This window comes from Ascaphus truei, chromosome 3, assembly GCF_040206685.1.
Source record: "Ascaphus truei isolate aAscTru1 chromosome 3, aAscTru1.hap1, whole genome shotgun sequence".
In the NCBI taxonomy this organism is placed as follows: Eukaryota; Metazoa; Chordata; class Amphibia; order Anura; family Ascaphidae; genus Ascaphus; species Ascaphus truei.
Genome location: NC_134485.1, coordinates 71,593,501 through 71,605,848, shown reverse-complemented (window position 1 = coordinate 71,605,848; position 12,348 = coordinate 71,593,501). Strand labels below are relative to the sequence as shown.

The 12,348-nt window shown below is 39.8% G+C and overlaps 1 long non-coding RNA gene across 1 annotated transcript; it reads left to right on the top strand.

The window, feature by feature from the left end:
- The first annotated feature begins 4,323 nt into the window (after nucleotides 1-4,323).
- Nucleotides 4,324-11,566, top strand: LOC142490928 (uncharacterized). Its single transcript, XR_012800153.1, has 3 exons — nucleotides 4,324-4,412; nucleotides 5,940-5,968; nucleotides 11,373-11,566. It is a non-coding gene; the product is annotated as an uncharacterized LOC142490928 (long non-coding RNA).
- The last annotated feature ends 782 nt before the right edge of the window (nucleotides 11,567-12,348 follow it).

Sequence of the window (12,348 nt, the reverse complement as noted above, 5' to 3'; positions counted from 1 at the left end):
CTCAGTAACAGATACGGAGCACTAACTAACTCCATGGTGTCATCTACATGGGTTGATGTAGCTTCTATGGACTGATTAGCAGATAGTCCATCCACAGCATCAGATCTCATATCTCAATCTGAATCCAGTGTCTCAGTTTTCATCTCTATGGTGATGTATAGTGAGTCAAGTGTGATCAGCACCGGTTCTGCCATCTGCGATGCACTGTCCTGTTTGTCCTGCTGTGTCTGACTATCGCATTAAGCATGTCTGGTAAATTTTGGGTGAAAATTTCAGCAGTGACTTGCAGGACATCTTTACTGCCTGTTTGCACTTGGGTAGCCACATCAAAATGGATGACCACTTCAGTTCTTTGTTGCTGTACAGCAACCTCATTGGTGCTCTGTCTCTTTATTCACTCAACTTTGGCTATACCCACTTAGTGTCCCCAGTGATGGTAGTTGAGTAGTAACTATAAGCTCCCAAGAATGAACCCCAAACCACCTGCAAATAGCTCTTCACAGAGGCTTAGTTAAAGGTCATAAACCACACCATTTGCTTCCATAGGGTAGCAATTGTGAGGAGAATATAGATACCCTTTTGTAGATAGAGGCCAGGCTCTGTGTTAACCCCAGTTGATCAAGGAAACAGACTTGGTACTACAAATACTTTGCTCTTTGGCCCAAAGGTCCACATGGCAAATGGAACTTGTTGCAGATGGGCTGCCAGAATATGCACTGGACTTACAGGTATAGCATATGGTAGTGTGATATTGGTCATGTGCTCCATTTAGGATGGTAATAAACTTCTTTTTGCCTCTTTAAGATCAAGATGGTACATTAACTTCCCTTCCCTTGGTTGAGTATATTTATGCTGTCTATGTCAACCCATACCAGCATCACTCCACTCTTTTTGTGGGCTTTATTGGGTTGATTCTCTAACTTTGCAACACAATCTGCATGCACTTGCTTAACATTACAAGAAACAGTCTCTTTAAAATTTAAAAAAAAAAAAAACTGTCAAGCTCCAAAAAATAGCAACACATTTTCTAAAAAGGAGTGCAAAACACGAAACTCGTCCTCTTCTTTGCCCTGAGAAGGAAAAGGTCCAACTTAATACATTCATCCATTGGGAACAACACAGGAAGATACATTCTTTCCCTAGTTAATTTGCTTAATTCCAAAAATAATTAATCACCAATACAGTGCCATATAAATAAAATATACTAATAATTATTATTATCATTAATAAAAATAAGGTAATCAATATAACTATAAATGATATACTGTTCGATATGCACGACTTTATAATATAACAATCTTTTAAAGCTATACATAATGCATAACCTAGTAGGGTACTACAACTGTGTATCATGTTATGATAGGGTAAATGAAGCAGGTAAGGGCGATCTGTAAAAGACATGCAGATTGGTTCTCAATCTTTGAGATAATTTTGAGAAACCACAGTGCTTTCTCTTATTTTCTAAAATCCACTGAGCTTATTGGTCAATAAGTGATTTTATACCTTAATTTTGTTACGTATTTCACGCTAATGCTCATTCTAAACACAAAGAGCTTCTTTTATTTGATGATATTACAAACTACTTAACCCAGACGTGTTCAGAAGGCTGTAACTGTGTAATCAGGGAAGAAAAATGATTTCTCTCTCTTTTAAAATTTTGAAAGGCTCACATACTGTATATCTATTTGGGTATTTGAATTCTAACTGATAAAATCTTTTTAATACACATCAAATAAGTGATACCAAAATAAGAAAAACATGTTTTTAAATGTGCTGGTGATGAAAGTATGAATCTCTTCAGCCTACTTCGGCTATGCCCAAAAGGCCGATGTCTATAATAGTTTCCGAAGAGGTGCTCCCTTTGCACAAAAACAGTGTGATAAGGGTTAACATCTGAGATTATTTTCTGTGCTTGTTTCCTCTGCCCTCTATAATTTTTATCGCTCTGTTCTACAGGATCTGCATAGCACAGCTGAATTGAATCAGAACCGTCTCACGTTACATCTGTGTTGATCCAAAAGTGGCAGCTGAAGGGCAGCCAAAGGACTCAAAAGTGGAAACATGTCAGCATCATGTTATGTAATGACTTCAAACCCTCTCAGCTTTGGACTACTACTCATTGATTTACCTCTGCTCTCTCAGTTGTGCTTTTTCCTCTATCCCTAGCTCCCACACTTTCTCAGCTAAACCTCCCATCCTAGTTTCCTATTCAGTACTGACATTTCCCTCATTTTGCAGCCATTAAGTACATCTGCTTCTCACATCCCATCACTCAATAAAATCTAGAAAACTCCCTCTCCTACTCTCTCTTCCACTCCTTACACTTACTCTGTGTGACATATCCTCTAATCCTGGCCCTAATCACATACCAATCCTTTCACATCCCACACACTACCTCAAAGTCTCCTATTCACCACGTACTGCCAATCACTCCATCCTCATCCCCGTTTTACCTTTCCCTTCCAATTTCCTGTACCCTATGGAATGCATGATCTGTCTGAAAAAAACGTACAGCAGTCCATGACATATATATCCAATTCTCACAATTTTTGAGGTAGACTTTCCCTTAGCCATACACCCAGACCTGTAAACAGACATCTGGCAGAGCAGGCATGCTTCTTTCCCAGTGAAAAAATTAACATACATTAATCAGCGCTATCACAACTCTCATATACTGTCATGTACTGTGCTATTAAATCACATATAATTGGAATTACCCAGTCACACTATCATTATATAAATATACTTAAAACCAGTTATAATAATAGAGGGACAATGGAAGAGTGGGGAGAGGCAGCCCTCATGCCCGGGAGACATTGATCTGAACAGCAGATCCTTTGTCTGCCCCAGACACTGATGTGCCTACAGTATCCGTCCAGCCAGTGGAACCATTTCTAAACATGAGGTGTTGTTCTTATTTGCTTTTTTAAATCCCCATTCTCACTTAAGCCGACCCCTGCGGGCCATCCTGGCTGCACCATCACACCCCCAGCCCGGATTGGTCACTACAGGTGAGCTCTCACTCTGTTATTGGTCCACACGCAGCATCTGTACTGTTATTAGTCGTGATCTCAACTTCCATGCTTTCCTTTGAAGACAGGGAACCTATACAGGGGAGCAAATCTGAGCTCCAGAGATCCTCAGCGTGTAAGATGAAAAAGCAGTCTGCTCTTAGGCTTTGCCAGAATGGGACTCAGTGCCAAGCCGAGCGGGAAATTCAAACTTCTTTTGTGCACTGGGACTTTTGATTTGCTTGGTATCTCAATGGAGCTTTGCCAGAGATACTGAAACTGAAGCTGGCAAGCTGGAGAGTTGAAAGTGCTTTTATGCAAACCGCATCCCTGATGTCTGGGAGACCTGAGACTCCTATGGACGTTGAAGTACTCCTGGGCAAGCCTACTGAAGCGGTGCCCAGCATTTACTCTGGTTCAGAGCTCGACACAAGAGGAGATATGAAAGAAAAAAAATGAACTATATAGTGTAATATGTTCATCAATATGTACAGAGGTTCAGAACTGTCTGCAATATACTTTATGCCCTCACAATTTCATTCTCTTGACTGTAATGCTTGAATCAATATGCTTTCATTGACGGGGATAGATGATGTGCTGCAAATGATCTCCTCTCCTGAGAGACTAAATTCCCCAGTCTTTGTGCGTGTAAAAAATAATGTAGTCTCACCTTGACTACTGCAATCTTATCTCAGTTGCCATTCCCCTCGCCCACCTGTCCTAACTCCAATCCATCCTAAATGCTGCTGCCAAACTCAGCTACCTCACTAAAAACTCCACTTCTGCTGCTCCACTATGCAAATCCCTACATTGGTTTTTCCATATCTTCTAGAATTAAATTTTAAATCCTAGCTCAGCCCCTGATTTACAAAGCTCTCCCTTACCTATTGGGACCAGCTGTGCAGCTGGACCAAACTCCAAGCTATCTAACACACCATACTCCCAATCCTTTATGGGATCAGCTGGGTAGCTGGATGAAACTTCATTCTGAGGAATACTCATTTCCACAGTTCAGAAGTAACTTTACAATTTGTTTATACATAGCCCCTTATTCCTCTAGATTATAAACTCTCAATTGGACTCATTACAAGGCATTACAGGCTAAAGCAGTAAAATTGAGGGCATTATTGAAAACCCTGCTCTCTGATTGGCTAAAATTCCGGGCATTATCCACAGTATTGCCCTGAATTTCAGCAGCTTGCAAAATGCAGTTTTCAATCTGTTTATTTCCAGCCAATCAGCTTTCAGAACAGCTGAGACAGGGAAGGGGATTGGTTTGAATTAAGAAAAAGCTCTGAGACATGACAGGGGATCAGCCACGGTTTGACTCCTCCCCCTCCCGAGCTGACTGAGATTTTCTGAGCAGATTCAGTTGAATTGGGGGAGAGAGACTGCAAAGAAGTAAGTGTGTTGTGTATAGAGATGCAGTGTTGTGTGTGTGTGGGTGTGTGTGGGGGGGATGGGGGATTGTGTAGAAGTGCTGTGTTGTGTGTAGAGCTGGGGGGGAGAGTGCAAAGTTTAGTAAGTGGCTGCATTTTTTATTGTGGCTGCAGTGTGTGTGTGTGTGTGTGTGTGTGTTGTGCTGTTGTATGTGTAGCAGCAGTTTGTGTGAGTGCAGAGCTGATGTGTGTGTGTGTGTATAGAGCTAATGTGTGTGTGTGTGTATAGAGCTCCAGTGTGTGTGTGTGTCAGTAGCAGTGTTTATGTGTGTAGCATGTGTGTGTAGCAACAGAGTTTGTGCGTGTGTAGAGCTGCTGCTGTGTGTGTAGAACTGCTGCTGCTGTGTGTAGAGGTGCTGTGTAGTGAGTGTAGAGGAGGTGCTGTGTTGTGTGTCTAGAGCTCGTGTGTGTGTGTGTGTGTGTGTGTGTGTGTGTGTGTGTGTGTGTGTGTGTGTGTGTGTGTGTGTGTGTGTGTGTGTGTGTGTGTGTGTGTGTAGAGGCACTGTGTTGTGTGTGGTGTGCTGTTATGTGTGTATGTGTGTGTAGCAGCAGTTTGTGTGTGAGCTGCTGTGTGTGTGTGTGTGTGTGTGTGTGTGTGTGTACAAAGAGGGGGTGGCAGTGTGTGATATAGATATCTGCGGTGTAAGAGTATATAGAGGTGGTTTCATGTATTTACCATTTTATTTTAATAAAAAAATCTGTTTAACTGTACAAAAGGGTCTATTATTTATTAAATAAGCCTACATTTAGCCTATAATAGTAATAATCCCCTCAGAACAGGGCATCATTGGCCAGTAATGCCCTGTTCTTCAGGGATTATTACTTAATTATTGCACATGCTGGACCATGCCAGTTGGTGCAATAGCACATTAGCCCCACCCCTTTTTTGCCCAATGCTATAGTATTTAGAATGGCAGATGCTCCTTCTGGCATGTTGTGTGTGTCCCGCTACAACGTGCCAGTGGGCACAATAAAAACGGCTACATTTGCATATCACTCTGTACCCCCATTGAACCGTGCTGCAGAATATGTTGGTACTTTATAAATAAATAATAAATATAATAATGTGTCATACATGATCCTCTAGAATACACTGAATGGAAACATTATCATCTGTTTCTTTCCTTTCAGTTATTTTGTGACAATATATATTTTTTTATATAATTCTGTGTGCATCCTTTGCCTTGACCTCAGTTTCATTCAATGCAAAGAATCAACAAATTGTCATCCTGTGAAAATGTATTATTCTCATCATCCAGGAGAATGGTATGTCTCTTTAGTTATGTGGAGTAGGTACTTGAAGCATAAAGCATATTTTATCTGTAGTTTCAGGATGTTGCTGTAACATAGCAATAGTTATTTCTTCCCTAGTTTGATATGAAAATGTATGGTAAAGTTTTATTCATAAGACACTGTGATTCTTATAAAATAATACATTTTATCTGGATATCAGAGAAAGTAATCAAATGTTTTGATTGTTCCATTCTAGAAAAAGAAAAACATCATAAGTCTACTCAGGTAGAGTAAAAGCAAACTGTGATGATTATTGTTATGTAAAATGTGTATATTTTCATATTCAGTCATAAAAATGTTAATGTAAATGGAAGAGATGATTGAATCCATCACGGTTCATATCAGACGCAGATAGTGTTGTTTTTCAGATTTTAAACAGTTTTATGCATTTTGATTTGTACCACAGTGTACATAAAATCCACATATGGAAATAAAGATCTCTTGACGGGATTCTTATAGTCTAATGTTTTTTGCTGCCCTTACAGTCTGTTTTGCAAGCCACTATGATACTAACTTTACTGACTCAATAACATCAGATTATACATATCTGCTATTTTTAAAGCTGAAATCCTGACTAGTTTACTATCAAGTAAAATAAAAATTGTACCCTAGCTAGTTGTGAGATGAATACACCAAATTATATATAATATAACATTTAAATATTTTAAAACAATAAATACAAATCATATATAATGTAAATGTATTTACATATATTTTATAATACTGTATAGGTAAGTCTGTGTATGTATATTTGTGTGTATATTTTGATTTGTCTTGTTTTATTATTGACACACCTATTATGGATACACTGTATGAACTAGGATGTCTGTTTCATTACCATTATATGTTCGTTTCTACATAATGGACTTCTGTATATAAATCTGCTCCAATATGTTATAGTTTCAAAAATCTCCAGCAGTCATTGATTTTAATATGTTATGTCTCTGTTACTTATTTGAAGTTTTTCAAGCAGAGGTGATGTGCCACACTTGTTACTTTTTGATATATAATTTTTTTGTTCAGTAATGTAACTATAGCTATATATGTACATCATTTATATGTTTGTACTTGCTGTCAGGTGGTATGACAGAGTAGCAGCTTCCTTTACACATTTCCATGCATTTTCTTGTCATTCATTATTCTTCAGGTGTGTTGCTTGGCATTCACCTGAATCACCTAGATTGAATTAGACACCGAAAGCTGCGGTTAAAAATGACCCCCCTGAATGTATCCAGTTACTCTTTGACAAAGTACCACACACAGTACGAAACGCGTGAGAGTAATTTCCTGGAGGCATGTGATTTTTTTCTTTGTGTTAATAAACCGTTTTTAACGGTTTTCGTCCAGCACTCTAGTATTACTGGGTTGCAGTGCTCCACCATTACTGCTATTTTTGTTCAGTTGGATTGGTAGATATACCATGGGAGGCTTTACACAGTGCGAGGCCCATTCAGATGCAGGGACCCCTGCTGTGTTAATCCTGATGGGCCATTAACGACTGCTAGGCGGTGTATCACGGATTTGCACACGGTTGACCAGCCCAAACTAGCAGTCAAGTGACTGACCATAGCGCTACATCGGTACTACATCATCTAAGTATGCTGAGGCATAGTTTGAGTGAGGCCATAACAATTGTTTAATTAACCTTAGGAAAGTTGCTGGAGCTCCATGAATGTTAAAGGGTAAAATGGTATACTGGAAGAGAATGTGTGTCGAGAAAGCCATTTTCTATCTTGCCGACTCTGTTAGGGGAATTTGCCAACAACCCTTTCTGAGATCTAAAGTGGTTTGAAAACGGGCTATAGCCAGCCTCTCAATTAAATTATCCACCATGGAATGGGCTACATGTCAACCTTAGAGAATTCATTGACTACTGAAGTCATTACAAAATTGCATCGACCTCTCTGGCTTAGATACCAAGATTATAGGGCTTGACCATTGATCGGGATCGTGCATAGACTTCCTGGAACGCATATGAATATGCATATGCGTTCCACTCGCGTGTTTATACAAGGAATTAGTGAACTCACCGGTAGAATGTCGCTGATCGATCCCAGGAGAACGGATTGATCGGCAGTTTAGCTAATCCTCTGTGACTGTTTGGATTGCATTGATGAACATATTGAAGGGGAAAAAACATATATATTTTTTAAAAACCGCCAGCTTGAACTGCTGTTTTAACATACAGACGAGACAACGTGTATTCTAAAGCTTGCCTTAAACTTGCCCGGGTACATGCTGGGTACATGCTGGGTGTAACCTGGCTAGTTTAAGGCAAGTTTAAGGCATTTCTGCATTGACTAATGACCCATCGGATTAACACAGCAGGAGTCCCTGGCAGTCCTATTCAGTTTAAATTGGGACTGCCAGGGACCCCCGCTGTTAATCTGATGGGCCATTAGTCAATACAGAAATGCCTTAAACTTGCCTTAAACTCGACCCAGCATGTACCTGGGTCTTTTTGGCGATTGCCACTGGTTTGTGTCAGAATAACCGTCGGCACTACAGTAGGTTAAAATATCACAAAGACATATATTTCTTTATAAACATATATTTAATAACTGCTGCATCCACCTTAAACTGCATTTATAAAAAGTGACACAATCTACGGTTTAACAGTCCATCTGCCGAGATTGTACTTGCTTTCGAAGTGGAATGAACTGAAGGTGGTGCTAGCTCACTCTAGAACCTGAAATAAGGCTTGTGGTGGTCATGATGGTTGTCCTCCTCCTCATCCTCACTCTTGAGGGAACTCGCAATTCCTATCTTGTTTATGTGAGTTAGAGAAAAAAAATGCAAGTTTGAAGCACTATAGCCTTTTGCACTTTTTGGAGCTATTTGAATTCAGCTAGTTTGCAAAATGCCGGAATGAGGTAGGTAGACAAGGGAAGAAATCCCTAATTGGGTGCTCTATAAACCTCCTGGTGAACGACAGAGTTCCATATTATCTTTGAATGAGCAGACTTCCCCTCTCCAAGTACACAGATAAAGCAATTATATTCAATAAATATTAGCTAGCACGCTCACATCTGAAGCTAAGCAACATGTGCCAGATCACAGAAAAAAAGCCTTCTAACCTGACCGGTGAGCTGCTGCTCCACCCGGCGGTCCCTCTCTGGGCGGGCTTCCAAATTATCCGTGGCTTCACGTGAATAGGAGTATATACTCACAAAGCTGCTTGGTCTCCGATGTACATTGTTTGGGGAGAAGGGTCAGACCTGCTCAATCGCGTGCATCCTTCGCGGCAGTGATATCCAAAATAAAAGTCATGGGACTACGAGCACTGCTAAACAGTATCAGGCTGGAGGCAAGGTGCAGTAGAAAAACTTTATTGCGGCATGTAAGCCAAGATTAAAAAGACGTAGGGAAAATCCTCTGACGCGTTTCGTTCCTTGGGGACTTTATCAAAGAGTGATTTTAGGCAGCATGACATTGCTTTTTATAGCCCTGCTTGCCCGCGCACAGGTGAGCAGCACCTCCCTCCAAACCGCATCATCACAACAGCTGATGAAAGCTAGATGTTAATTAGAGCTGGGGCTTCACACTACTGCGTGCTGCAAGTAGGCAACAAATGCATATTTGATTTAAAAACTGATCATAGGCTATAAGCCCCAAAGATGGTACATATAGACAGTATACAGTTGCCTGGGTACAGGGATACACAGTGGCAATAAGAAAAAGTACAGTCGCAATGTATAGTTACCATATCAAACTGATATACAAAGGATACAGTATACACACAAAGATAAGTATTAAAAAACACAATAAGACAACCACCAGAGATTGCACACCGCTCTGCTGCAGATACAATTCCAAATATATAAAAATATCTTAGATAGGATCAGAGCCTTCACAGACAAAATGAATATGTACATAGATGGAATCACAACTCCAACATTATTGTACTAGAATCCCACTAAGCAAGGGAAAAATATAAATACACAGGCGGTATGCGATCCCAAAGAAATACTAACTTGACTTCCACTAAATGTCGATACATACATATAAATATACATATACATATATATATTAGACAATCAGACAAAAAAGAAAGAAAAAAAGGACTTTATATAATTTTTTTTGATTCATTTTTTTTTAAAAAGTCCTTTTTTTATTTCTTTTTTGTCTGATTGTCTAATATATATATGTATATGTATATTTATATGTATGTATCGACATTTAGTGGAAGTCAAGTTAGTATTTCTTTGGGATCGCATACCGCCTGTGTATTTATATTTGGCGAAAACGCATCAGAGGATTTTCCCTACGTCTTTGGACACGTGAGAAGGGCTTACGGAATAGTGAATGTGAATACAGTTTCTTATGGGAGGGTAGTGGCTCCTCCCCCCAAGGTTTAAGCTGGCCCCACCCCACGTTCCAAGTTGCAGATCAGTTTCATTTTGCCAGGTTACGACAGATCCAATGTGATCATTCTTCCTGTAATTATACAGGTAAATAAGAATTTTAACCCAGGTTAGTGTTAGGACCTGCTTCGGTCATGCCTTGTAAGTGGCAGCAGGCTTAAGACACTTTGGCCAAAGGGTTAAACTAAATGACCCTTTTTACAAGAGATATATAGGTATTGCACTGTGTATTTTTGTCAAAATGGAAGTAGCTTTGAGCATTTTTGTTCTTTATTGTATACATTTAGCCACGCCCACTAGCACTCCTTTTGACACTTATATGCATTATATATATTATGTGGTAATGGTTGGGGTCTCTCAGAGCTTGTTGGGAATCTGTGTATCTTACAGAATAGCAAAGCATTCCAATCTCATCGGAAAAGTTTCTTTAGACACGGATTGACACAAATCAGAGCTACTAGAATATTCATATAACTAGTGAAATACCGCTCACCATAATAGTACATACTGTAGTTTGATGGAAAATAAGGTTTCAGCTGGTGCAAAGGGGATAGGGATAACAGACATACATATACAAGGAGACAAAGGGTACTCCTAAAAAGATCCCCATTCACTGCACAGCAAAGCTGAAAATAGTCATCAGGGTATAGTTACCCACTAGAAATGTAGTATAGGCTATAAGGGTACAATTAAGTAACCGCTCCCAGCACTGTGGGAGGACAGTTACCCCTAAAATGCCCATAGGCAGAAAATAATAAATAGTTTAATGTTAATCAGAAATCGGCGCAGTAACACATACTCAAAACTACCATAACAACAATTAAAACTCATATCATGGGTGATGAAGGGTACAGGGATGTCTATGGTTAAATCCCAAGTATTATAATATACATCCCCTAACCAAATCCTGATCGTTAGTGTGAGACAGAAATAAATGAATAAGAGTTAATAAACGTATAGCACTAAACCCTCTTGTCTCAGGGTGGAGTGCTGGTGTAGGTAAAACTGATCAGTGAGTGTTGTAAATACTCAAAGTGTCAGTTAGCAAAACAGCATACAAGCAGCATGTGGTGCATTGCATCCAAAGTGGTCTATGGATCAATGCCAGATCCCATGCGTAGTATATCACCAAATAAATACATCAGTGTCACACAATAGATACACCCTAAGCACACAGTGTGCAATCAGATACCACAGTACAGAATTGATTAGCTGTGCAAGCAGTCAGCATAAAGGCATAAGTAACCTGTACTGTTCATCCCCAGCTCGACCCACCCCACTAACAGCGATCAGGAACAATCTCACCCGTGACTCATCCTACACGACGTCAATGCGATGACGTCATGCCGACTTACGTTTCGCGCATAAGGGGCTGGCGCTTTCTCAAGGTGGGAGGTGAGGGAAGGAGCAGAGCTGCCCTCTTATATACCCACATGCCATGCGGTTTCTTAAAGGTACCACTGCCCTACAAGATTGTAGTAGCAAATAGCTAGATTATGCGTGTAATTAAATAAAGAAAACGGGAGATAATGAAATTGTGTATTGAGTCACTGCTATGTCCTAGGTGCATAATGTATACACCACAGTCTCTGTCCTCAGTGATACTGGTCTCTAACTTATCCGAGAGTCACACCAGACAGATGGACACTAGTGCAGACATCTGGACAATAGAGCACACATTAGGGGTAGCATCCACACTCATATAAACTAAATGGATGTTTGTAATTTACATAAGCCATGTTATGGTCTCTATCCTATCAGAGAGTCACAGCAGACAGATAGGTGATAGTGCATAAAGCTGAACAGTGGACCTCAGTTATGGGCTTACATGTACACTCATACATACTGAATTGATGTATATAATTCACACAGACCATATCGTGGGCACATGTTATAGTTGATGATATTACGGTATAGCAAGTATCATTATCTGTAGGTGTAGAAATGATCTAACCTAGGCTGTCCGCCCGTGAGGTCAAAACGAACATCTAATTTTTTTTTTTGTAACTTAAATTTTATTGCATTTTTCCAAACAAGTGATACAGAATACAGTATACATTACATTCATTTTTAGTGTTAATCTCCGCTATAGACAGTACCGTATGTCAGCTTGTGAGACATATCCCGGTTTTTCGGGCCCTACTCGACCGGATTGTTTTGGGTAGACTAGCAATAAAGATAATAACATAATTCACATAGTACGATTGATTCAAATTGACAAACACAAAATCAATAAAGAAA